The sequence below is a fragment of the Orcinus orca genome, chromosome 6 (assembly GCF_937001465.1).
Source record: "Orcinus orca chromosome 6, mOrcOrc1.1, whole genome shotgun sequence".
NCBI lineage: Eukaryota > Metazoa > Chordata > Mammalia > Artiodactyla > Delphinidae > Orcinus > Orcinus orca.
The window spans coordinates 16,434,668-16,459,724 of NC_064564.1; the positions used below are offsets into that span (position 1 = coordinate 16,434,668).

Genomic DNA, 25,057 nt, shown 5'->3' on the forward strand with positions numbered 1-25,057 from the left:
TCTGGTTAATTCGTGTTCAGTGATTAACCATCCACGCCCACCCAACTCCTGGGGTGTGTAGACCCAGCTCTCACTGCTGGGACTGCCCAGCCAGGTCTCTTGATCCTTTGCTTCTGGCCTCTGGGTGCATAATTGAAGTCAGTTCTTCAGCGGGGGCCAGTTAAATTCAGAGGCAGGAGTCAAATCCCCATTTGCTCTCAGGTTCAAGCCAGAATGTCCCGTCCAGGGCTGGCAACAGCAAAACTGGTGCTTTGAAGCCTCCTCCAATCCCACCCCCTTTTGCCATCTTGTGTTTCTTCTCTACATATTGGAAGCCAGAGAGAAAACGTCTTGATTAACCGGGGCTCGTGCTCTCATGGCATAATATGATCAGAGTTTGCTCGATCCAGGGCACTGGGCAGAATCCTCATGATTAATTTTACCAGTTCTAAAATTATATCTGGCCAGTTCTATTAGTTTCCTAGGGCTGCCATAAGAAATTAGCACAAACTTGGGGGCTTAAAACAGCCAACATTTATTCTCTCACAGTTCTGGAGACCAGAAGTTCAAAATCAAGGTGTCCACAGGGCCATGCTCACTCCGAAGTCTCTAGGGAAGAATCCTTTCTTGTCTCTTCCAACTCTTAGTAGCTCCAGGCTTCCTTGGTTTATGTCTCCATAATTCCAACCTCTGCCTCTGTTTCCACATGGGCTTCTCCTCTGTGTGTTCTTCCTTCCTATTGTTCTGACAATAGGAAGACTTGAGTCTTTTGTCATTGAATTTAGGGCCCACCTTTACCCAGGATGATCTCATCTTGAGATCCTTAATTACATCTGCAGAAACCCTTTTTCCAAATAAGGTCACACTAACAGGTTCCATGTGGACATATCTTTTGATGGGCCACCATTCAACCCACTATGCCAGCTATGTAAGAAGAGGATGTCGGAACCTGAGTTAGCTGGTCCTGTATTTCTGATGTATTTTAATGATTTCAAGCCCCTTAGAGAACACATTGCCTTTTTTTTTTTTTTAGTTTAAAAATTTTTTTCGCTGTGTCACACAGCTTGTGGGATCTTATTTCCCTGACCAGGGATTGAACCCGGGCCCTCAGCAGTGAAAGCACAGAGTCCTAACCACTGGCCCACCAGAGAATTCCCCCACTGCCTTTTGAAGCTTCCCAGCTGGCCCTATCTCACATCTGGCTCTTGGCTAGGGAGGGGAGGGCAGAAGTTGTGCACTGATTTAAGAAACAGACATTTGAAAGAAGTCTTACAATGGCATTCTGTACGTTCCTCCACCAGAACGCCACTGGTGAGTGTTCAATAAACCTAGTTTCGTGAAACTACATCTACCACTATAACTAATATAACTCCCTTCATTATCCTCCCCAGTCAATATTACCATCCTGCTTAAACCCAACTTCTACCTTCCCACTCTTACTCCCAATTATTGACCAAAGTACTCACCTGCCTCGTATTAAATTCATGACCACCAACAACAAATGGACATCAAACACTGATCAGCAATCCTACCTTGTTTTCCTAATAAGTATACTTCCCATCTCCCAGAACAGCTATTTCATACCTTCTCCTCTATCATCAAGAGTTTATCCCCCAACACTCTTAGCCAATAATCGTGCTTCTCAATGTATTGGTAAAATTGAAACAGTATTTCCATTCTCAAATCTGTAATCAGCTGGCATGTATATCCATAATCTCTGTCTATCTTTGTCTTTCCTCTTGTTATAATTTTTTCCTATCACACACTACTTCTTTTGGATAGCTTCTCATAACCCCTTCTGAAGGACCTCACTCCTGCAATGAGCTCTTCTTTCTATCAGCAGCTCTCCCTCCATGGATCATTCCTACTTCCATCTATCAATCCTGCTAGTATCCAAGCATGTTCTAGCAGCTCCAATACATTATGAATAAGCTCTTCCTTGGCCTGAAAGCCCTCATCTATTTGGCAGTCTTTTTCTCCACTCTCTTTTTCAGCAATTCTTTTTCATTTTACAACTCATTTTCCTTGGATTTCATTTCCCATTACTCGATGGATTCTATCCATGTTCACATCTCAAACACTTTCATGTTGTCAATTTCATTGATTCTCTCTGTATCCTTAGCTTCCTTAAATTTATTTGAACAACTTCCCTGTTCTTTGCAGATTTCTGCACATTTTATTTTCTTTATTGTATCAGTGACTTCATTTTTTTGTTTTGCTTTGTTTTGTTTTGCTATATCCAATTTATGCAGAAATAAAATCCTATGGTCAATCTACCTACTGCAGTTTTCCACTTGGGGGACTGATTTTTTTTAAATCTTGGAGCACTGCTGAATTATGCATATATCTGTTTCAGCAATAGAATTAAAACATCCCTCTGTAGTATAAATTCTATGTATCAAACAAAATGGTCATTGGGTTCTAAAATCTACCAGAATAATGAAAAATTATCTTTAAAAGTTGTCAGGACTTTTGTTTCCTGCAGAGGTGATGGAAGCATGACTTTTTGTGCAAATTAGACTGTTAAATTATTTCTTTGCAGCAAGAGGGTCTAAATATATTCTAATAGTGTACATTTGTATAGCCCTTTATAGCTTTCAAGGAAATTTCATATCCATTATTTTATTTCATCCTTACAACCACCCTGTAAGATACTGGTATTTATCTAATTTTCACAAACAGGAAGAATGAGGCTCCCAGAGTGTATATGACTCAAGGTATTAGTATTTTTGAAAACTCTCCAGGTAGTTTTAGTGTGCAGCTAAGTTTGAGAACCAGTAGATTACCTGTCCTTTTTGGAGGCGTGCTGTCTCTCCAATTCAACTCCTTCTACTCTTACCTCCAAAGGGATTTTTACTGCAGTTTAAAGGAGAAGACGACCCTCTTGGGACCAAGTTTCTTACAACACAGATATCAGCCATTTATAAGGGAAAAAAAGGAATTAAAAAACACTATAAGCCCCTTTAGATATATAATTTTCTCCCACGCTAATGGATGTTTCTGCATCTGTATTGATTGGAAGATAAAGGAAGTCAAAATGTATACAGTGTGATTTGTGGGAAAGTATCAAAACATTCGGACCTGTCTCATAGGTTTTCACACAGCATATGGATATTCATATTCAAATGTACATTTAAATATCTTATGAATATCGCCATCTTCTGATTCTTTCTAAAGGAATTACAAATGTGGCTCTGATAATATGGCTTACCTGTTTCTTTTTAACAGCTGGGGATGACATTAGAATGATTTGAGAAAGAGCCTAAGTATCTTAACACATCCCAACATATGCAAGGTCTGAGAACTGTTGGTTGTAAAATAATTTTTACATTTCTCCACTAAGCTCTGAGGCCGAACTGGAAAATGGGAGTTATTCTGCTGTGATGATGAAATGGCTCTGCCCCTAAGCATGCACTGGGGAGAGGCAATGTTGGTAAAATGTAAACTAGCAGCACACTGCAGTTCTTCAGTTATTAAGAGAGCATTTTTCTTGCAAAGTTGGGCTACGAATGAAGAACAAATAAAAAATAAATATTCCCAGAGCGCAAGTATATTCCAAGATGAATAGCAATATTATTGAAAGAAGAGTATAAAAATTGAATTAAAAATGATGATCCTTATATCTTGGAATGATATCAAGTCTTAGGAATATAAGGTTGCATTGTTACATTATATTCTGAAATCTTTGCTTCAGTTTTGCTCTATGTAAAAATGGGGAAAATAGTTTTTAAATTCACACAAAGCCCGGAGAGTTTCCTACTTAGTTTTCTCAGCGCATAAAGAGCAGAATGAAATCATTTTTTGTTGTTGTTGTTACCGAATTAGTTTCCATTACTGCATTTTAAGTGAAATACACTTAATTATGATTGCTTAGGTGACATTATAAGGGAGCTGTTGAAGACTCATGCTCTGTCCATTTATTTATCTCTGAGTCTTATACTGAAATGGCAGACAACACTTTCTTGAATGCCATTTTCATCAGATGCATGCCCAGCTCAAGAACATGGATTCCTGTTACTATTAAATGAAACCTAAATACTTTCGTCTAATTTCTAAGGTGCCGTCTCTATCCATCTTGTTTCTTCCGGTTTCCCAGCATGCACTTTGTCCCAGTCAGACTGTTTTCTGTCACCCCTCCCACTTCCTCGTGCTAATGCCCAGACCTGTGACTGTGTTCCTGCTGCTTTCTCAGCTGGATTGCCTTCTCTCTCCTCTCCATTCAGGAAAACAGTCTTTCTCCAAGGCATCGCTCAATTCACATCACTTCTGTGAAACCCCTTCCAGCTGCTTCGGGCCACACTGATCTTGCCATCTTTCTAAGCCTCCATGATACACCAGCAGCAGATTCTCCTGTTCCACCTGCATTAAGAAATTTCTAGCACAGGGCCCTTGCTCTCAGGTACCGAGAGGAATTCATACTGATGTCCAAAGTTGAGATGCCAAATCCTAGAGTACACACCACTGACATTGTACTTCCTGTGTAAGGGCAGGGTCCATGGGAACCAAAGGGCAATGTAGCTCTTGTCCAGACAATGCTACAGTTACTGTTTCAAGATGGAAGGGTTCCCGTAAGCAGGTTTTTTGAATGTTTGTGTTGTGCTGCCAAGATCAGTTGACTTTTTGGTGCCCCTGCTTACTCATCAGAAAATATGTTAGGTTTACTGCTCCTTGGGGAATAATCCATTTTCAAAATTCTGCAACTGATTTTCTTTGTATTCAACAGATGGACTTTGTTTTTTTTTGGCGGTACGCAGGCCTCTCACTGTTGTGGCCTCTCCCGTTGCAGAGCACAGGCTCCGGACGCGCAGGCCCAGCGGCCATGGCTCACGGGCCCAACCACTCCGCGGCATGTGGGATCTTCCCGGACTGGGGCATGAACCCACGTCCCCTGCATCGGCAGGCGGACCCTCAACCACTGCGCCACCAGGGAAGCCCCAAAAGATGGACTTTTGCTCATTGATTTGGCACCATGTTGGCATCATTAAATTTAATTAAACAAACAAGTTGGTTATAATCCCCTTTCTTCTTATCGTGTACTTCCCTGAGTGACACTGACCATATATAAATGGCATGTCACCATTTCAGCTGCGGTGTGAATTATGCCCTACTATAGACTATTAGCAAGTAATCCAGACTATTCCTACCTCAATCCATACCCCTTTTGTGATTCACCAGTGTGTGAGGAACCAATACTGCTTTGCCCTGTTTTCTCCCCAAGTCTGAGGTGCCACTGAGCAGACTGAGCCTGTTGCACCTGTTGGTATAGCAACCCGCCAAGGCTACCATGATTTTTTCAGGGAGGGGGGACTACAGCTTCTACTTCCTGTGAAATTCAATCAAGAATATCCCATGCCCAAACTGACCTGGTTTCTCAAAGTTACCACTCACAAATACCTCCAGTGCACCTCGTCTTACTCTCTGTCCTCCAGGGATGGGTTAGAATAGGTTAGGATGGAGGTTCTCAATTCTAGCTGAACATTAGAATCACTTTGGGAGGGTTTTTTTTGGGCGGGGAGGGCGTGGTAGCAGCTTTATTGAGATATGATTCGTATAGATGTATAAAGATGTGTGAATTCAATGGCTTTAGTATATTCACAAAGTAGAGTAACAGTTAGTTTAGAACATGTTCTTAATCTCAGAAAGAAGCTCTATACTTTTTAGCTATCTCTCCTCTAACTCCCACCCCCATACTCTCAGCCCTAAGCAACCACTAGTCTACTGTGTCTCTACAGATTCACCTCTCCTGGATATGTCATAAAATTGAGATCATATGATATGTAGTCTTCTGTGACTGGCTTCTTTCACTTAGCATAACGTTTTCAAACTTCATCCATGTTACAGCATATATTAGTACTTCATGTAGTACTAATGAGTAAATTTTTATGGCCAAGTAATATTCCATTGTATAGATATATCACGTTTTGTTTATCCATCCATCAGTTGATGGACATTTGGGTTGTTTCTACTTTTTAGCCATTATGATCTTTTATCCATCCTGAATAATGTTGCTATGAACATTCATGTACAAGTTTTTATGTGGACATAATTTTCAATTTTCTTGCATATATATCTAAGAGTACATCTAAGAGTCCAACTGCTGTATTCAAATGATAACTCTATTTTAACATTTGAGAAACTTCCAGACTCTTTTCCAAAATGACTGCACATTTTTATATTCCTACCAACAGTATGACTTCTAATTTTCTCCATATTCTCACCAACACTTGTTATTATTTGACTTTTTAATTCTGGCTGTGCTTGTAGATGTGAAGTTTCTCATTTTGACTTTTATTTGCAACCTTTTGTCTAATGATGATGAGCTACTTCTCCTGTGCTTGTGGGTAATTTGTTTATCTTATTTGGATAAATGTCTATTCGGGTTCTTTGCCCATTTCCAATTGAGTTATTTGTCTTTTTATTACTGAGCTATAAAAATTATAAAATTTCATAAATCATTTAAAAAATCTTTGTATATTCTAGATATGAGTCCCTTATCAGATATATGATTTGCAAATAGTTTCTCCCGTTTTGTGGGTTGGAAAGTTTTTTAATAACGTTAATGCCTGGACGTACTTTTAGAGATGCAGATTTACTTAATCTGCTGGCTACCTCCACTCATATTTTTTTTAGTGTGCCAGGCATAGAAGTACTGCATTAAGATATCTACCACCTTAGAGTCCTAGAACTGTCCTCTTTTGCCTTTAGAGCAAGGACCAATTTACTGGTAACAACTATTTCCAGATCCAAAGTAATTTTCTTTGGAAGTTTTATTGCCCTTTGCTGCCCCAGAGCTTTGAGCGGGCTCACCCAGGTTTTCCTAAGCAGACTGATCTAACTTTGAACTTGAGAAGAAGAGATTGAGAGTCTCATTCCCTTTTCTCCCTTTGAGTTCCTCGTGCAAAATCTTTGATGATACCCTCACCATCACCCAGACTTCTGCATCTCAAGTAGTTTTGGAGGGAACAAAATTTACCAAGTCAGAGAGAGCAAGGTAAAGTAGAGGGTCTTCTAACACCTTTCCTCAGAGAGTAAAACACCCTTCCTTTGTATTTATAAATCTACAAAGACAAATCTATTGACATTTGCTACACTAAAGAATATGCCCCAGATGACCTGCTATTGTTACTTCTAGATTCAGGTGCAGTTGCATAATTTTGAATGGCAGTTTTCCTTGCTTAAAACATCAATAGATAGGTGATAAGTAGAGGATACATAGATGATCGATAGATAGATAGATGATTGATTGATAGATGATAGATAGATAATAGATAGATAGATGATAGATAGATAGATAGATAGACAGGTAGATAATAGCTAAAATCCTATACCCTCTATACAGGCTTATGATTTCCACCACTGCATCCACTGTTTGTTAAGAGGGTGCTAACTGATATTTAGAAGGTCAGTTCCTCATCTTTTTCTTTATAGGATAGTTCAGCATCCTTCTTCCTCCTCTTGAATTTAAATGTAGTCATTTTGAAAACCCCAAATGCCCCCATTTAGTTTCAAATTATGCTTTTAAAACACTGATTCCCAAATCCCCAAATATATGTTTTCAGCCGGGACCATCTGTGCCCTAAAGCCCTCACCCAAATTTCTAACTGCCTGTGCTGTGAATCAGTCCATGTGTAAATCCCACGGGCACCTGAAATTCCATGTTTTCCGGGAAAACTCATTTTCCCTCCTTCCAACCTGCTCCCCATCTGCATTTCTTGTCTAAGACACCTTCCACTGTGCATTTCATCACCTTAGGCTTCTGACCTCTCCTCCTGCTCTCCTCCAAGTTAATTACCTCCTAAAAATCTCTTGATTTCATCCCTTCGAATCCCTGGTTATATAATAAATAATAAATAAGTCACAGGGATGTAGCATACAACATAAAGAATGTGGTTGATATATTGTAATACATTTGTATGGGAACAGATGGTTACTAGATTTATCCTCATGATCATTTCCTAATCTATGCAAATGTCAAATCACTATGCAGTACACCAAAAAGTAACATAATACTCTGAGTCAACTATATTTTAATTTAAAAAGGGAAGAGGAAGGAAGGAAGGGAGGGAGGGAGGGAGGGAGGAGGGAAGGAAAGAAATAGATTGGACACAGCAGCCTAAAATCTTCTCTTGTCTCATCATGTAGAAACATAGAAATGAAAAAGTTGTTTCTTTAATTCATGATCAAGAAGACAGCTTTTTGCCCACTTTTAATGAAGTGATTAATATTTACATTTTAATATGCATATTAATACACATTTCATTACCACACCAAAACAAGTTAGTCACTCCTAATTTGTCAACAAATTATACTTGCAACAAATTATGCTTTTTACATAGTTAATATAAAGTCAAATAGTACAGATCATTGATAATGAGAAAAGGCAGATTTTGTCTATAATAGGACTATTATTAAAATTAAAATTATATTTTAACTGGATTTTTTTAAATCTAGAAGAGGCAAGATCAATTGAGTCACATGCTGCTGATAAGTAAAGAAAGATGACTGAGAAAGCCTTCAGTCATCCAGTTTTTCCCCAAACCCACAGAAAATCAGAGTTTTCTTTAGGCAATGCTATCAAATACTGAACTCATATAGTCCTCAGTTACTCATTCAGCAAATATTTTGAGTACCTATCATGTTCCAAACCCTTAGATACAATGCTAGCAAGTGGTCTCTGCTCTCATGAAGTTTAGAGTATAAAAGAAAAACAAAAAAACAAAAAAAAACTAAAGGGGGCTTCCCTGGTGGCGCAGTGGTTGAGAGTCCGCCTGCCGATGCAGGGGACACGGGTTCGTGCCCCGGTCCGGGAAGATCCCACATGCCGCGGAGCGGCTGGGCCCGTGAGCCATGGCCACTGAGCCTGCGCGTCCGGAGCCTGTGCTCCGCAGCGGGAGAGACCACAACAGTGAGAGGCCCGCGTACCGCAAAAAAAAAAAAAAAAAAAAAAGAAGGGAAAAAGCAATCTATTAAATAATTACAAATTGTTATGAGTACTATGAAAGTGTCACTTTCAGTCTACCTGAGAAGGGGACATTTGAGCTGAGACTTGCAGGGTAAAAAGTGAGGACCTGCCGGGGAAACATTTTGCATCAATAGCCCCGAAGGAAGATAACTTGAAGGATTCATGGAATTGAAAGGAGGCCAGTGTGACTGGAGCTTAGGAAGGCACAGGGGAGGGAAGTAGCCAAAATGAGGTTAGGATGGTAAGAAAGGGATATGGTGAGAAGTTTCATTTTTTTAAATAATAAAATGGAAAAAATTTTTTTAAGTGTTTTAGCCAACTGCCTAACATGATTCGATTTACATTTAAGAAATATAAATCCGGAGAGTTCTGTTTTCGGTGGAGAGGAATGAACTCCTGACAAACCTATGTCCCACGTATAATAGTGTAAACTCTGTGAAACAAGAAAAAGCAACTACTTGAGGTTTGTGGAAACTCAGCAAAAGGGGGAGACTCAGGGCCCTGTGTAACCTGGTCCCCACCACTTTTCTGATAGTTTTTCTTTTCCTCTCTCCCCCTTGCTCCTTCTTTTCCAGGCACTTACTGTGCTGCCCACCTGGAGCCCTCTTCCCTCACACATGCTTAGCTGGCTCACATTCTCCGCACACCTGCACAAAGCCCTCTCCTGACCCTCTAATAGAAAATAACAACCTTCTGGTCCTCCACCCTGCTGGGACAGCCTACCCCCTTGCCCTGCCTTATTCTGCCTCATAACACCTGTCACCATCTGACACACCATAGATTTGCTTGTTTGTCTATGGTCCCTTTTATCCGAGCACACCCAGTAGAATGTAAGCTTCATCAGAGGAGGGACAACTCCAGGACCTACAATGGTGCCTGGAACAAAGCGGTAAACAAAACAAAACAAAACAAAAAGCAGTATAGAGTAATTGAATGGATGGATGAATCGGAGATATTCTGAAGGACTGGAGGGACCTCATTTGACAGTCTGATAACACAAAGTCCTTCTGCACATAGTGATGTCCGTGGACAAAGGAACAATGGCTGGTGCACTGACCCGACTGGACAGGCTGGACATGTCTGATGTTAGTGTGACCCATAAAACCTTGGAGGGTCAAGTCCACAGAAGCCTTGTGATTTTTCTAATGCAATTCCCACAGATGAGATAATTAAGAGTTGAAATGTGAAACGACTTGCTGAATTCACATAGCAACAGGGGAGATAATGGGCTTTTTTTAAAAAAATTTTTTAATTTTTAAATAAAGCTATTTTTTAATAAATAAAAATAGCTTTATTTTTTTCTTTTAAATCTTTATTTAATCCTTTTTTTTAACTTTTTGTTTTATATTGGAGTAACGACCTAATTGGGAAAAGAATCTGAAAAAGAATAGATACATGTATATGTATAACTGAATCACTTTGTTGTACAACTGAAACTAAGACAACGTGCTCTCTGATCCCTGGTCCAAATCTCTCCACATATACCCATATCCCCCAGCCTACCTGCTATGGACTAAATTGTGTCTCCCCAAATTCATATGTTGAAGCCCTAACCCCCAATGTGACTTTAATTGGAGATAGGACCCATAAAGAAGTAATTCAGGTTAAATGAGGTCATAGGTTGCTCTGACAGAATTAGTGCCCTTTTAAGAAGAAACAGCAGAGAGCTTACTCTCTTGCTCTCTTCCCCGTACACACCAGGGAAAGGCCTTGTGTGGACACAGTGAGAAGGTGGCCATCTGTAAGCCAGGAGGAGAGCCCGCACCAGGAACCAAACCCTGCCAGCACCTTGATCATAAACTTCCCGGCCTCCAGCCTCCAGGACAGTGAGAAAATAGATTTCTGTCATTCAAGCTGCCCAGCCTAGAGTATTTTGTTATAGTGGTGAGCTGACTAAGACACTGCCCTCCCTCCTCAGTTACTGCCTCTTGTACAACAGGAGTCAAGCTGCTAATCTACATCACCAGGTGGTTGTGTCAGTCACTTAGAGAGGAATAAGGAATAAACTGGGAAGTGGGTTATAATTAATATCTTTAGTCGGCTCACATTCTCAGACATAGCCTTCACAGGTGATTCACTCGACCAATTCAGTGGCTTCAACTTGACATTTATGACAGCCATCAGAACCATATCTATGTGAACATTTCAGAAGAGATTCCAACCATCTTCTCCTGTTGTCTTGTTCTCTGAGCACAAGCTGAATATGAAGGTGGAGGCAGGAACAGTCAGGGAAAGACAAGCTGCTGTTTTCCAATTCAGTCTCTCAGCTTCCCTGGGTAATTCACCCAGTGTGAAAGCAATGAAGCATGGATTTCACTTATAATGATATAGACTCAGGCATATTAACCCAATTATTTTATTAAATTACTTACAGAAAATTTCTCTTATCTGGTGTTTGAATTACCTTCTTATTCCTAAAACCGAAAAAGAAAACTGGAGACTCAAGGCTTATTTTAGAAGAATCCCTGCCAGCAAAATTATTGATATTTAAATCCTGAGTTGGAGGTAAGAAAGTGGGGGAGACTGCGTTACAATTCAATCCAATTCACCCACAGTTTATAAAATGTAAATGATATGAAAAGCTCTGGTTATGGTGTTGAAAATGCAAGAAAACCTACGGCTTGCTCTGCGGTCTAGTTAGAGATATATTCAGGACTCAACAGAAAGCATTCAGAAGCAATGTGGAGACCAGGCAAGACGATGACATGTGTACAAACATCAAATCGCTTTTCCCCAATTCCTACTGAAATGATGATAAAGATTATGGAAGGGGGCTTCCCTGGTGGCACAGTGGTTGAGAGTCCGCCTGCCGATGCAGGGGCTGCGGGTTCGTGCCCCGGTCCGGGAAGATCCACATGCTGCGGAGTGGCTGGGCCCGTGAGCCATGGCCGCTGAGCCTGTGCGTCCGGAGCCTGTGCCCCGCAACGGGAGAGGCCACAGCAGTGAGAGGCCTGTGTCCTGAAAAAAAAAAAAAAAAAAAAAAGATTATGGAAGGACCTCCAGTGCTGCAGTTCAAGAAAAGATTGTATATACATATATACATGTAGATGATAGATAGATAGATGCCATAAACATTGAAGAAATCATTTAGATATAGTGAGATAGGATTGGATTAAAAGAAAGAATCATCTACCATGCTGTCTGCCCGGAGAGTAAGGGAAGAGAATCTAGCAAAACTGCATTAAAATCCTACGATGCAAAGTAGTGAGGATTCGTACTGACAGGCTGTGGGGTAATGTGGAGGGAGATGATGATGTATTACTTCCAATACCCATTGTAATATTGAAGAGCTGGATGAAACCTTTCCATTCTTCCAGCATATTTGGACATTCTTGTGAGCTGTAGCCATGTAGAAGGTACACATCATGGCAAGCATCAGGGGGACTGATCCTCTAGGGATTCAACACAGGGAAGGTCCCTGCTGAGATGCCTTCCCAGCCTGGGTCAGGCTGTACAGTGACTGATGTTGAAGAGGGGATGGAGGTATGCCAGAAGGGAATTTCTATGAAGTAAACCAGAGAAAAGCTGAGCACTCCTGTCTCCCTTACATTAGACTGAAAGATTGAGGAAGGGGTAGAGTCATCCAATCTTAGACAAAGCACACACACAAAATCATGAAATCCTAACTATACAAGCTAATCTTGAGCAAACATGGACCTTCCTCCTAAACGGACAATAAACAGAAAACTAGTTAAGCCATCAAATATTTCATAACAAAAGGAACCAATGCCATCTTCTGAAATCCACAGTTATTATCAGAAACAGGGGCATTTAAAAGAAACTGTGTAATCTTTGTTCTCAGTTACTTATATTTCACGTTTGTCCTGTGTGTCCAACTTTGGCACTTAATGCCCTCCACCACCATCAGAGGTGATTCCTCTTGCATGTTTGCCCTCTCTCAGTAATCCATGTGTTCATCTTTCACTGATTTCCCAGGAGCCATTCCATAGTGGCTCAGCTCATAGTAGTAGTAGTAACTCTTTTTGTTCACGTCAAAACAATAGAAACCTTTAACCGAAACATTTCCTCGAAATAGATCATCACGAATATGCACCTACTGGTGTGCTTATCCGATTTCAAAGGAGTATATGCCATAAGCCTCCTTTTCAACAATGCTTGCAAATAGAATGGATTCCCACCTTAACAGCTGATTATTTTCATTATGAAAAGAAATTAAATATTATTGTTGGAGATGAACAATGAAGCATATGAGACTTCAAACGAATCTGAGTTAGTTGAAGATCAACTCCACCCCTTTCAGCTGGCATAATGTCTAAAACCCAGTGACAGAATAGATCACTGAAATAACAAACCAAGTCAGATACTTAAAATCACTGGAATCACCAAACAATTAGATCACCTTCAAGGTCATCTTTAAGCCAATACTCCCTAGGCAATCTGCAATCAGTGGCTGATAAACATTAATAATTGTACATCCATTCCCTGTGCAGAGTCAGTTGAGGGCTATGTCAAGACGGACCACATTTCTGATGGGCATGCAATACATCTGAAGAACATAAAAGACCAGAACTGGCAAGGGGCTAGCCCAGTAAGAAGAGAGAATGGGTGGAGTTGGCTGGGGGTGAGTAGGCAGTAAGGGTGAGACTAGTAACAAATGATGGATGTGTAAGCCTGCATGCTGTAGGATTCTCCCTACACGGAAAAGGCAAAACTATGGAGACAGGAAAAAGATCAGTAGTTGCCAGGGGTTGTGGGGGGAGGGAAGTATGAATACATGAAACACAGGGAATTCTTAGGGCAGTGAAACTATTCTGTATTATACTGTAACAGAATAGATACACGTCGTTATACACTTCTCAAAGCCCATAGGATGCACAACACCAGGAGTGAACCCTAATGTAAACTACACCCAAGTTGGTCCTTAGTTGTGACAAATAGACTAATGCAGAATTTTAATAATAGGGGAGACAGGGTAGTGGATGAGGAGGGGGGTGTATGGGGACTCTCTCCATTTTTCTGTAAACATAAAGCTGCTCTAAAATGTTAAATCTCTTATTTTTTAAAAAATAGATGAGTACAAGAAAGACACCATAGGAATAATGGGAGAAAATGAAATAAGACTCTAACAGGTTAGCACCCAAGATGAGCTCAGACACAGGGGGCAGGTTTCAGGAATGTTGAGTAGTTAATAAAGAATAGAAGAGGTGGAAGTTGAAGATCCTGATCTGCACAGAAGGGCAGATAGAGCCTTCCTTCAGAGCAAAGAGGGCTCCTCTCCAAAGCAGCTCCCTTCTACTTAAATTTCTTCATTATACAGAAGCTGAATTAGTTAATCAGCCATGAGATCTAGTTAGATCTTGTATAATTCGCTTAAATGTGTTTGAAAACACATGTCTAGTTTTACTGTGAATGTAAACCTTGTGTAACCATAGTTTCTTAAAAAACATGGAACATTATTCCTCATCTGATAGGGTCACAGATGCTTACCAACTGAGTAATAGTGATCCAAGTTTTTATTTCACTGGTCAAGGAGCTAAAGATGAAGATACAGGTGAAGTTTTTAAAGTTCTAAAGTCTTAGCCTGTGGTGAATTTGAAAAAAAAAAAAGGAGAAATCTGTTGCATTTCTATACACTAGTGACAAACTATCAGAACAGAAATGAAGAAAGCAATCTCATTTACAACTGAATCAAAAAGAATAAAATATGTATGAATAAATTTAACCAAAGAGATGAAAGACTGTACTCTAAAAACTGTAAGACATTGATAAAAGAAATTGAAGATGACACAAATAAATGGAAATATATACCATGCTCATAGGTTGGAAGAATTAATATTGTTAAAATAACCATAATCCCTAAGGCAATCTACAGAGTCAATGCAATTCCTATCAAAACACCAATGACACTTTTCACAAAACTACAAGTAATTCTAAAATTTGCATGGAACCACAAATGACCCCAAATAGCCAAAACAATCTTGAGAAAGAAGAACAAAGCTGGAGGTATCATGCTCCCGATTTCAAACTATAATACAAATCTGCAGTCATCAAAACAGTATGTTACTGGCACAAAACCAGATGCACAGATCAATGGAACACAACAGAGAACACAGAAATGAACCCACCCTTATTATTCTTGGCAAAAGGGGCAAAAATATATCAGGAACAGACAACTTCATCAATAATAAATAGTGTTGGGAAAATTGGACAGCTACATGTAAAAGAATGAAACGGGATTACTTTCTCACATCATATACCAAAATAAACTCAAAATGGAACAAAATATATTACCATTTTAACAGCAAAGATTTTAGATGATCAGATTATTGATGGTCCTTTTTTGCTTCTATACTTGTTATTAATTTTATATAATGTGTCTATGTTACTTTTTAAATGAAGATAAACGACCATGACTAACATTAATTACTGTTTATACTTAGCTATTTTCATCAAGTTTTTTAAGGCATAATTGAATTTTAAAATTGTTCTTCCCTCTGTTTCTGTTAACCACAACTCTGGGAGGTCAGCTGTTTGGATGATGAAATCATAACCAGGGTACAACTAGTGGGAAAAAGAAAGGATATACAAATTGTAGGCAGAAAAACAAAGGAAAAGGTAAGCAGACATGTATAGCTAGCATTAAAGATTTAAATGTTCATTTTGAATTGACAAAAAAAAAAGAAGAAGAAGAAAGAAAAACTCTTCTATCTATTCTACATATGACAAAATTAATATCTCCAGAGAACTGAGTGGCAGGCAGGATTAGCAATGGGTCCACTGGGTCTTATCAGGAACTTTGAGAAATGGGAAGACAATTTCTGGTGTTCCATTTCTTTCAAATACAGGTGTATTAACCTAAGTGAAAATTTCTCCAATAAATGGATATATAAGCAAAAAAGAAAAGATTTAAATGTTCAATTGATAGCAAATATCAAAATATGGAAGTAACAGTCTGTATTGCAAGTAGCATTGTTATAAGATGCTACTAATGAGACTCTTGTCTAATGAACAACCTAACCTCAGTCCAAATTGTTTCATCAAAGTTTAAAGTCTTCCCAAAATCTCGTTTTCATCATGTTCAATAAAATCAAAAACATTATAGCCCTTGGTTAAAATATCCTTAAGAAGCAAATTAAAAATTATGGCTTTTATAATGGAAAAAAGTAGCTGGCTGTTTTTAAAATTCCCCTAGGATTAAAGAAACTCTAAGCTTGTATCTAATAAAATAGAAACTAATTTAAATGATATTGCAGATTTAATGTCCTCCATTAAATTTCTCCCCATTCAGCAAGGAAAACATTTTCTTTCTGTCTCCTTTTGCAGTTATCAGCCACTGACCTTGCACCCCAGTCTGACTCCCTGAAGAATTGTGACCCCAGGGCCTGGGGACAGGAGCTGGTTACTTTGAGTCACAGCTGTCTGAGCCAAAGATGTCAGTTTTGTTCTGTTTTGTTTCTTACTGAGAATCGGGTTATCGGAGAGGAGACTTTGAGTTAAATGGTGCTTACAATACAACCCAAGGCAGCATAATATTGCACCTCTACTATTGGAGAGGATGCAGGCTAATAGCTTATTTGCCTTTAAACATTTTGTTTTCTTCAACAAGTTAATGTCACACAAAAAAGGTGGAGGAGGTTGCTTGGTATTAAAAGAGAATTTTAAAGCATAACAACCCAATGAAATATGTGGACCCTAACTGGTTCAAACAAACCAAAGGTAGAAAGTATTTTGGGCACATCTGGGGAAATCCGACTAAAGGCTGAATATTAAGCAATGTCAAAGAATTGTTATTAATTTTATTAGTTGTGATGATGGTATTGTGACTATGTAAGCAAATGTGTTTATTGTTTAGGGGTGAATGTCAAGGTATCCAAATTTTAAAAAATTAAGCAAAAATAGATAAAGCAAAAATGTTAATTATTGAATGTAAGTGAGGAATTTTTAGAGGATTATTATAGCATTTTTTTCTACTTCTCATTATGTTTAAGTTTTTTTACTAAAAGAAGTTTAAGCTTTGCAGCAGTAGCAACAATATAAGGCTTGAGAATACATCGATAGTATCAGAGACTTTTAGAACCGTGAAAGATATTAGGGAACAATTATTCCAACACCCTCACTTAGAGATATGGAAATTCCTGCCTCAAATGGTTGGCAAGTTACCCAAGGCTACATAACTGGTTGGTGACAGAAGCCAAAGAAGAAACTTTTGGTTTCTCACTCCCAAGCACCATTTTACAAGTCCATCCCGATTCCTAGGTTCTGTCCTGCCCACACATGACATGTAACTAAGCCAACATGGCTGCCACTCCAGAGCCACCAGCTCCACTTCTTCTGGGGAATCTGCTGTGGCCTCAAGCACAATCCCCACAGTTGTCCCTGCTGCTGCTATAGAATCACAGGAGTTTCCGTAAATCACACCATCCCTGTGCCCCATCCCAGCTGAGATGCTGCCCCCACCAACAATGCAGCAATGAGACATTAGCACAGCCCCTTCTTCCTAACGGCACTCAAATTTCTTCTACTTCTCATTGCTTAGATTCTACCAGAGTGAGGTGAAGTTTCATTGTCATTTTTAACAAAGTGGATTTCCTCCAAAAATGCTTTACTCCCGAGAGATACATTAATTGAGCTATACCGGCATTTCTCTAACGTAGTAATTCTGCTTTTTCTTTTAATTTATAAATCTCTGAGGTATGTTAACAATGAATAGAAGAAATGACATGAATGAGATGTGTGTTCTTTATTTTAACAGGAAGGCCCTGCAAGCATTAAGGCAGGTTATAAAATTACAAAATGCCTGAACTTATAAAACAAAATTGGTTGCACAGTTCATATTTATAGAGTTGAAAGTTGTAAATTCAATTCTCATTTCTCATTCTAGATTCACTGTATAAATATCCATCTCTCCTTCCTTCCTTCCTTTTTTTTTTTTTTGCCGTATGCGGGCCTTTCACTGTTGTGGCCCCTCCCGCTGCGGAGCACAGGCTCCGGACACGCAGGCTCAGCAGCCACGGCCCACGGGCCCAGCCGTTCCGTGGCATGTGGGATCTTCCCGGACCAGGGCACGAACCCGTGTTCCCTGCATCGGCAGGCAGACTCCCAACCACCGCGCCACCAGGGAAGCCCCCCCTTCCTTCCTTTTTTAATGCATTCATTTTTATAATGAAACTTACCGAAGGTGAAATTGTTGAAAAATGCAAAATACTGCACTCAGAGAGAAAGAGAAATACTAAAACATTACTTTTATTATGACTTTTCTTTACCACAAAACTTTCAGCAGCCTATGTAGTCTTTTGGTAAGGAAGTTTAGTTTCCTTATTTCAATTAGGGATTAGTTTCAGCAATGGGATTTTTCCTACTTTCTAGTTCATTTAGTGCCTGTCCACAGGCCTGTGACACCCAACAGGCAGCAATATAGGAAAGAGTAAGTCACTCCTAGGCTCAGCATCCATTGACAATGCTCAGTAGTCCTGCTGTAGATGGCTCTCTGAGATGGTGGTTCTGAACCTCATCTTCCTGCGCTTTCCTGCTTTAACTGGCCTCTTAGGACTTCCCTCCTCCAATGTCAGAACTTGCACAAGCGTCCAAACTTCCTCCATCTCTCCTGAAGTTCTCCTGGTCCTAAACCCTCCTGAACAACTCTGTCCTATTGCTTCTTGTACTAGAATATAACAGTAATATCTTGTGATTGAAAACAAACCCCCAAAATTCTAGAACTGAAAAGTATAATAATCAAAAGTAAGAATTTAATTATTTTGGAATTTAGGCACTGTTTTGCTATTATTTTAGTAGTTACTCTAGAAATTTACTAATTTAACTAAATATCTTTTACAACAAGTTACACACAATTGAAAAAAGAGAATTAGTAAATAACATATAGGTCAAAAATTGTATCAAGAGAAAAGCACAGAGTGATAAAATGATGAGATTTAAAAAAAGAGCAGATAAGTGATGTGGGAAATTCAGTAACAAATTCTAATATATAGTTGATTAAAGTCCCAGAAGGAGAAAAAGAAAAATTGAAAGAATAGTGACTAAGAATTTTTCCAAACCAATGATAGAGATCAATCTACAGATTTAAGAAACCCAATAACGGGCTTCCCTGGTGGTGCAGTGGTTAAGAATCCACCTGCCAATGCAAGGGACACAGGTTCGAGCCCTGGTACAGGAAGATCCCACATGCCGCGGAGCAACTAAACCCGTGCACCACAACTACTGAGCCTGTGCTCTAGAGCCCATGAGCCACAACTACTGAGCCCCCTGCCACAACTACTGGAGCTCGCCTGCCTAGAGCCCGTGCTCTGCAACAGAGAAGCCACTGCAATGAGAACCTTGTGCACCACAACAAAGAGTAGCCCCTGCTCGCCGTAACTAGAGAAAGCCCGCGCACAGCAACAAAGACCCAATGCAGCCAAAAATAAATAAAGAAAATAAATAACTTTTAAAAAAAAGAAGCCCAATAAGTTCCAAGTGGAATAAATAAAAAAGAAACTGAAACTTAGATGCATCACAGTAAAATTGCAGAAAACTAAAGAAAAAGAGAAAATCTTAAAAGCAGTCAGAGTTAAAACAACAGACTACCTTCAAAAGAATGACAGGATATAGTCTACCTCACAGGAATCAGAACACAGTAGAACAAAAAAACCTTCAAAATACTGAAAGAAAATAACTGCCAATCTAGAATTCAACTTCAATATCTCCAAGAACCAAGTTGAACTAAAGATATTTTCAGGTAAACAAAAATGAGGTAATTTGCCCCCAAAAGATTATAGTAAAGGATATCCTAAAGGTCTTAAGGCAGAAAAAAAGTAATCCGACATGGAAGGCTCAAGATGCAGAAAAACAAGGAAGAACAACAAAACTGATAAACATAAAGGTAAACCAAAATGAACACTGATGTTATCACAACAGTGATAACGTCTTGTTTGGATATTATATCTATGACTGAATTAAATGGGAACAATAACATAAAAGTCAAGAGAGGATTAAAAGGAAGCCAAGTGTTCTTAGGTCCTTTATTGTTTCAGAGAAGGGTAAAATGATCGATTAAAATTAGACTCTGATAGTTCAAGTGTACATACTTGAATTTCTAGGGTAAGTACTAAAATAAGAGTTAAAAAGTGCATAAATTCCAAACTAAGAGAAGAAATAAATGGAATAATATAGTAAATCCAAAAGAAGCCAAAAATCAAGAAAAAGAAACATACAACCAGTAGGGCAAATGGAAAGTACACACTAAGGTCTTTTGAAGGATTACCAACCTGAGTGTGTCGTTTAAACTCTGGGATATCAGTATAAGTTGTTTTTCTTGTTTGTTTGTTTTTGCTGTACGCGGGCCTCTCACTGTTGTGGCCTCTCCCGTTGCGGAGCACAGGCTCCAGACGCGCAGGCTCAGCAGCCATGGCTCACGGGCCCAGCCGCTCCGCGGTATGTGGGATCTTCCCGGACCAGGGCACGAACCCGCGTCCCCTGCATCGGCAGGCAGACTCTCAACCACTGCGCCACCAGGGAAGCCCTCAGTATAAGTTTTTATGACTCATTTTTGGTTGTCATCACCTGCGATTATGGAAGAGAAAGAACAAAATCCACCCAGGTTTCTCAACACTTGAACTTAAGGAGTTCTATTGTGTTAAACCAACGTGACCTCAACCAAGTCCCAGTTACAGGGAAGGACGGTGGGATCCCTGAAATACAATTTCATTGAGAAAAGTGGAGTGTGAGCTCAAAAGGAGGAGTCAGGATAAGAACTGAAGGTTCCATATGAAAGGATTGGTTTCTTCAGTGGGGCTGACCCTGGGAGCGTCTTCAAACCAAACACACTGTCATAGTGCTTCTCACCTTGGAAAAATAGCTGAGCATCAACTAGACAAAAGCCCAAATAGGAATATCCTGATATGAACATCCTGGTATGAACCTGGCACTCATCTTCCCTCAGAGGACTTTAACAACCTACGTATTAATTACTTATTGCTGGTTAACAAATGACTCCCCAAATTAGTGTCTGAAAACAATGAACATTTATAATCTCTTGGTATCTCTGGAATTAGGAAGGTAGGGCATTTGAGAGGTAATTAGATTTAGATGAGGTCATGAGGGCAGAGCCCCCTTGATGGGATTAGTGTCCTTTTAAGAAGAGGAAGAGGGACCAGAGTTCTCCATCTCTCCACCACATGATGACATAAGAACTAGGAGGCTGTGTGCAAACCAAGAAGAGGGGTCTCCCCAGATACTGAATCTGCTGGCACCTCGATCTTGGACTTCCCAGCCTCCAGGACTGTGAGAAATACATGTCTGTTTAAGCCACACGGTCCAGGGTATTTTGTTATAGAAGCCCAAGCGCACTAAGATGCATCGATTAACTCATTTAATCCTCACAGTGACTCAGTGAAAATGTGTTATTTCTATACATTGCACCATGGAGGAAAAAGAGGTACAGAGAGGCTAAACAACTTGTCCAAGATCATAAAGCTAGTAAATGGCAGAGTTGGCATTCAAACCCAGGAAGTCTGGTCACAGAGCCCATCCTTTCATCCATTCATTCCACTGAGTGGACGTCGGTATGAGCACACTGAGTGGACACAAGTGTCCTCCCTTAAGACTGTGTAAGTCCTTCGGGTTTTGGAAAATTTGTAGTGGGGAATGTAGACAGATTTATCTGATTTCTTTCCAGTATGGCAGGTGGGGCTTTGAGCAAGTGTTAACCAGAAAAATAAAGAAATATGACTACATCTGTTCCTGTAAAGGCAAAGAGTTATGAAGTGACTTGCTCTAGTTTGCAAGCTGACTCTGGGGTGTTTACCTTCTTTGGACTGAGCTGCAAATCCCTCTGCTATTGGGTAACTGTGGTATGTTTCAGGGAGCAGAGAGGTTGAAAATCCCAGGAAAGGCGTCTATGGTTCTCACTGAACTCCACAAAGATTAGCTCAAAGAATGTCCTCAGAAGACAGCCCACTTTCCTCAATGCATTTTGATTCATCCCTTTCCCATATTCATCTTGAAAGTATGTAATAGACAAGCCTCGCCTTACATTGACAGCCTGCCATAAAAATGAGTTGGGATAGGGCTTCCCTGGTGGCGCAGTGGTTGAGAGTCCGCCTGCTGATGCAGGGGACACGGGTTCGTGCCCCGGTCTAGGAAGATCCCACATGCCGCGGAGCGGCTGGACCCGTGAGCCATGGCCACTCCTGTGCGTCCGGAGCCCGTGCTCCGCAACGGGAGAGGCCACAACAGTGAAAGGCCCGCGTACCGCAAAACAAAACAAAAAACAAACAAACAAAAAATGAGTTGGGTTAAGTTGACTTGAGTTGGACATAATAAAAAAGCAAAGGGGATTTTTCACTTGTACCTCTGAATTTTTTCCTCTTCAATAACCCTACACCTGAAATCATGGTTCCTCTGTCAACAGCCATCACTGTGTCTCCCCACAAGTACAAGCTGTTTGCAGCACAGCATGGGGATAAGCTTTCTCACAAACTGGGATTGGAACCTATTTGCGTTTCTCCCTACAAATATGAAAATTCCAAAATGTCTTTGATTAGTTTTGCTTTTACCTTTGAAATAGAGTCCACTTACTTTTCCAGCTCACTTAGTTCCATGTGGTCTTCCTTGCAGTGGAGGACATTCTCAGTGGGTACATGCTGCACCCAGGGTTTGCACCCAGTAAATATTTGTTGGGTGATACAGTGAAGGAAACCTTCCTCTAAATGCTTCACATAAACCTAAGTTTTCATTGGCCTAAAAGGAGAATGACTATTTCCATTTGAACTTGGCCTGGCATCAATACTTTCGGCTTCTCTGGTTTTGATACCACTGCTCCCTCTGCCAATTTCTCATAGTTCATCTGGAAGCCTGGGACAACTCAAAATGCCTTGATAGCCAAAGAAACTCCAGAGCGTGAGAGAGTAATTCTGTGAGCACCAGTCAACAACATCTAGGGACTTGAGGCCAGTTTAGATTGAAGCAATGCTCCTTTTGGAATCTCTGAGTACAGAGGGGAAAAAAATTGCCATGGGTAGGTTTCGTTTTGGTGATTCTTTTGCTCCAGTGTAAAGTAGAAGCCGTGACATCTGAAAGGGAGAAAGCAAAACTGGGAAGTGAAAAAGCAGAGCCAGTCTGCAATGGCAGCAGATAAAGCTTATATGTGCATGGGATTCAAAACACTGAGAACAGAGCCTGCCCAAGTAGCTGTCATGTAGCACATGTATCCATGGGTCAATGCCTCAGCCATTCCCTCTGCCAAACCCTCTCACTTTCCCAAACTCGCTTTGATTGCTAGATGTGAATTACCACTGGTTTCCTTAGAACTTTCTCAGGTTGACACAGCAAACAGATTTTGTTGCTGCCAGCGCCTATCTGAGTTGCCATTCGGCAGTGGTGGGATTCCTGGTTCCATACTTCCCTGGAAGCTTAAGTGGTTTTTGGTGTTGGTGCTACTTGCCATTTTATTTGTAGAACTTTCTTAGGTGGAAGGACAAAAAGCCTTCCTGGTATACAGTATGTTCCTAGTAAATGTTTGCAAAATGTCCTGGACTTCCACTTCCTAGTCATTGATATAAGGCTATCTCTAAATTTCATTTTAGCAGTAAAAAGCTATGGGTATTGTCAAGATCCAGGCATATTGGATATTAAAAATGCATTTATCTGCTTCATTGAATTTCTCTTTAATACTTACTATAATGTGTTAATGCAGTTATTTACACGTCTAACTCCTTCTCCTGTCCGTGAAGTCCCGAGGGCAGGTATAGCTGTTATTCATCTTCATACTCCTAGCTTTGGGTACAGTGCCCTTCCATACTAGGTACTCAATAAAAGTCTGTGGAAAAGCCATCTTTAGAAACTACCTTTCTCAATTATGAGTCCCATGTTAAATATTTTAAATGATATATAAAAGGGGGAGGGGGCTTCCCTGGTGGCACAGTGGTTGAGGGTCTGCCTGCTGGTGCAGGGGACACGGGTTCGAGCCCTGGTCTGGGAGGATCCCACATGCCGCGGAGCGGCTGGGCCTGTGAGCCACAATTACTGAGCCTGCGCGTCTGGAGCCTGTGCTCCGCAACAAGAGAGGCCGCGATAGTGAGGGCCCCGCGCACCGCGATGAAGAGTGGCCCCCGCTCGCCACAGCTGGAGAAAGCCCTCGCACAGAAATGAAGACCCAACACAGCCATAAATAGATAAATAAATAAATTTTAAAAAAAATTAAAATTAAAAAAGGGGGAGGGATAAATTGGGAGATTGGGATTGACATATACACACTACTATACATATAAGATAGATAACAAATAAGGATGTACTGTATAGCACAGGGAACTCTACTCAATACTCTGTAATGACCTATATGGGAAAAGTATCTAAAAAAGAGTGGATATATGTATATGTATAACTGATTCACTTTGCTGTACAGCAGACACTAAAACAACATTGTAAATCAACTATACTCCAATAAAAATTTTAAAATAAAAAAAGATTCAAATAGAAGGAAACCTTTTCAACCTCTTTATCGCCCCCCTAGTATGAGAATGGGAAAACTACCCTGTTTTTGTGCTCATTATTGGAAAATACTCCTTAGGCTACCACCTTCATGTAGGGTTCTAAGCCAGACGTTCCAGAATATCATTGGATAGTTTGAAATATAGAATGACTCGAAAATTGCTCCTATCCTCACCAAAGGTGGACAGCCAGCCTGCCCTTGAGGCAAAAGCCTAGGGAAAAGCCAGGCCCTTTTCCACTGGGGACCAGTTCCTTATCTTCAGAAGTCACACAGGTCAGTTCCTAGAGACTTTCTGAGAAGTACAGGCCAGAGGTGCCCTGAAAACCCCTAAGACTATCCTCCTCCCAAAGTCTTCAGGCTAGAGGAGCATTTGCAGTCCTAATACCAACCATGCCATAAAGCAGGGATCAGTAAAATTTCTCTGCAAAGGATCAAATTTTAAGTATTTTAGGCTTTGCAGGTCACATACATATCAGTTGCATATTCTTCTCTGTATGCTTGTTTTCACAAACCTTAAAAATATAAAAACATTCTTAGCTGGAGGACATCTACAAAAAATTTTAAGGAGCCAGACGTGGCTCATGGGTTCACCAACCCTGCAAAACGCCAAATGGATATGCTTGATGTTAGCACTATTCTTTCACTTTGTTGATACCTCCAAACCAACAATA

General features: G+C 40.2%; 1 long non-coding RNA gene across 1 annotated transcript in view; it reads left to right on the forward strand.

Annotated features, from left to right (window-relative positions):
- Positions 1–18,031, forward strand: part of LOC125964890 (uncharacterized) — a 34,342-nt gene extending 16,311 nt beyond the window's left edge. The window contains exon 2 of the long non-coding RNA XR_007478221.1: positions 17,994–18,031. This is a non-coding gene — a long non-coding RNA (uncharacterized LOC125964890). The remainder of the gene's footprint in view (positions 1–17,993) is intronic.
- The last annotated feature ends 7,026 nt before the right edge of the window (positions 18,032–25,057 follow it).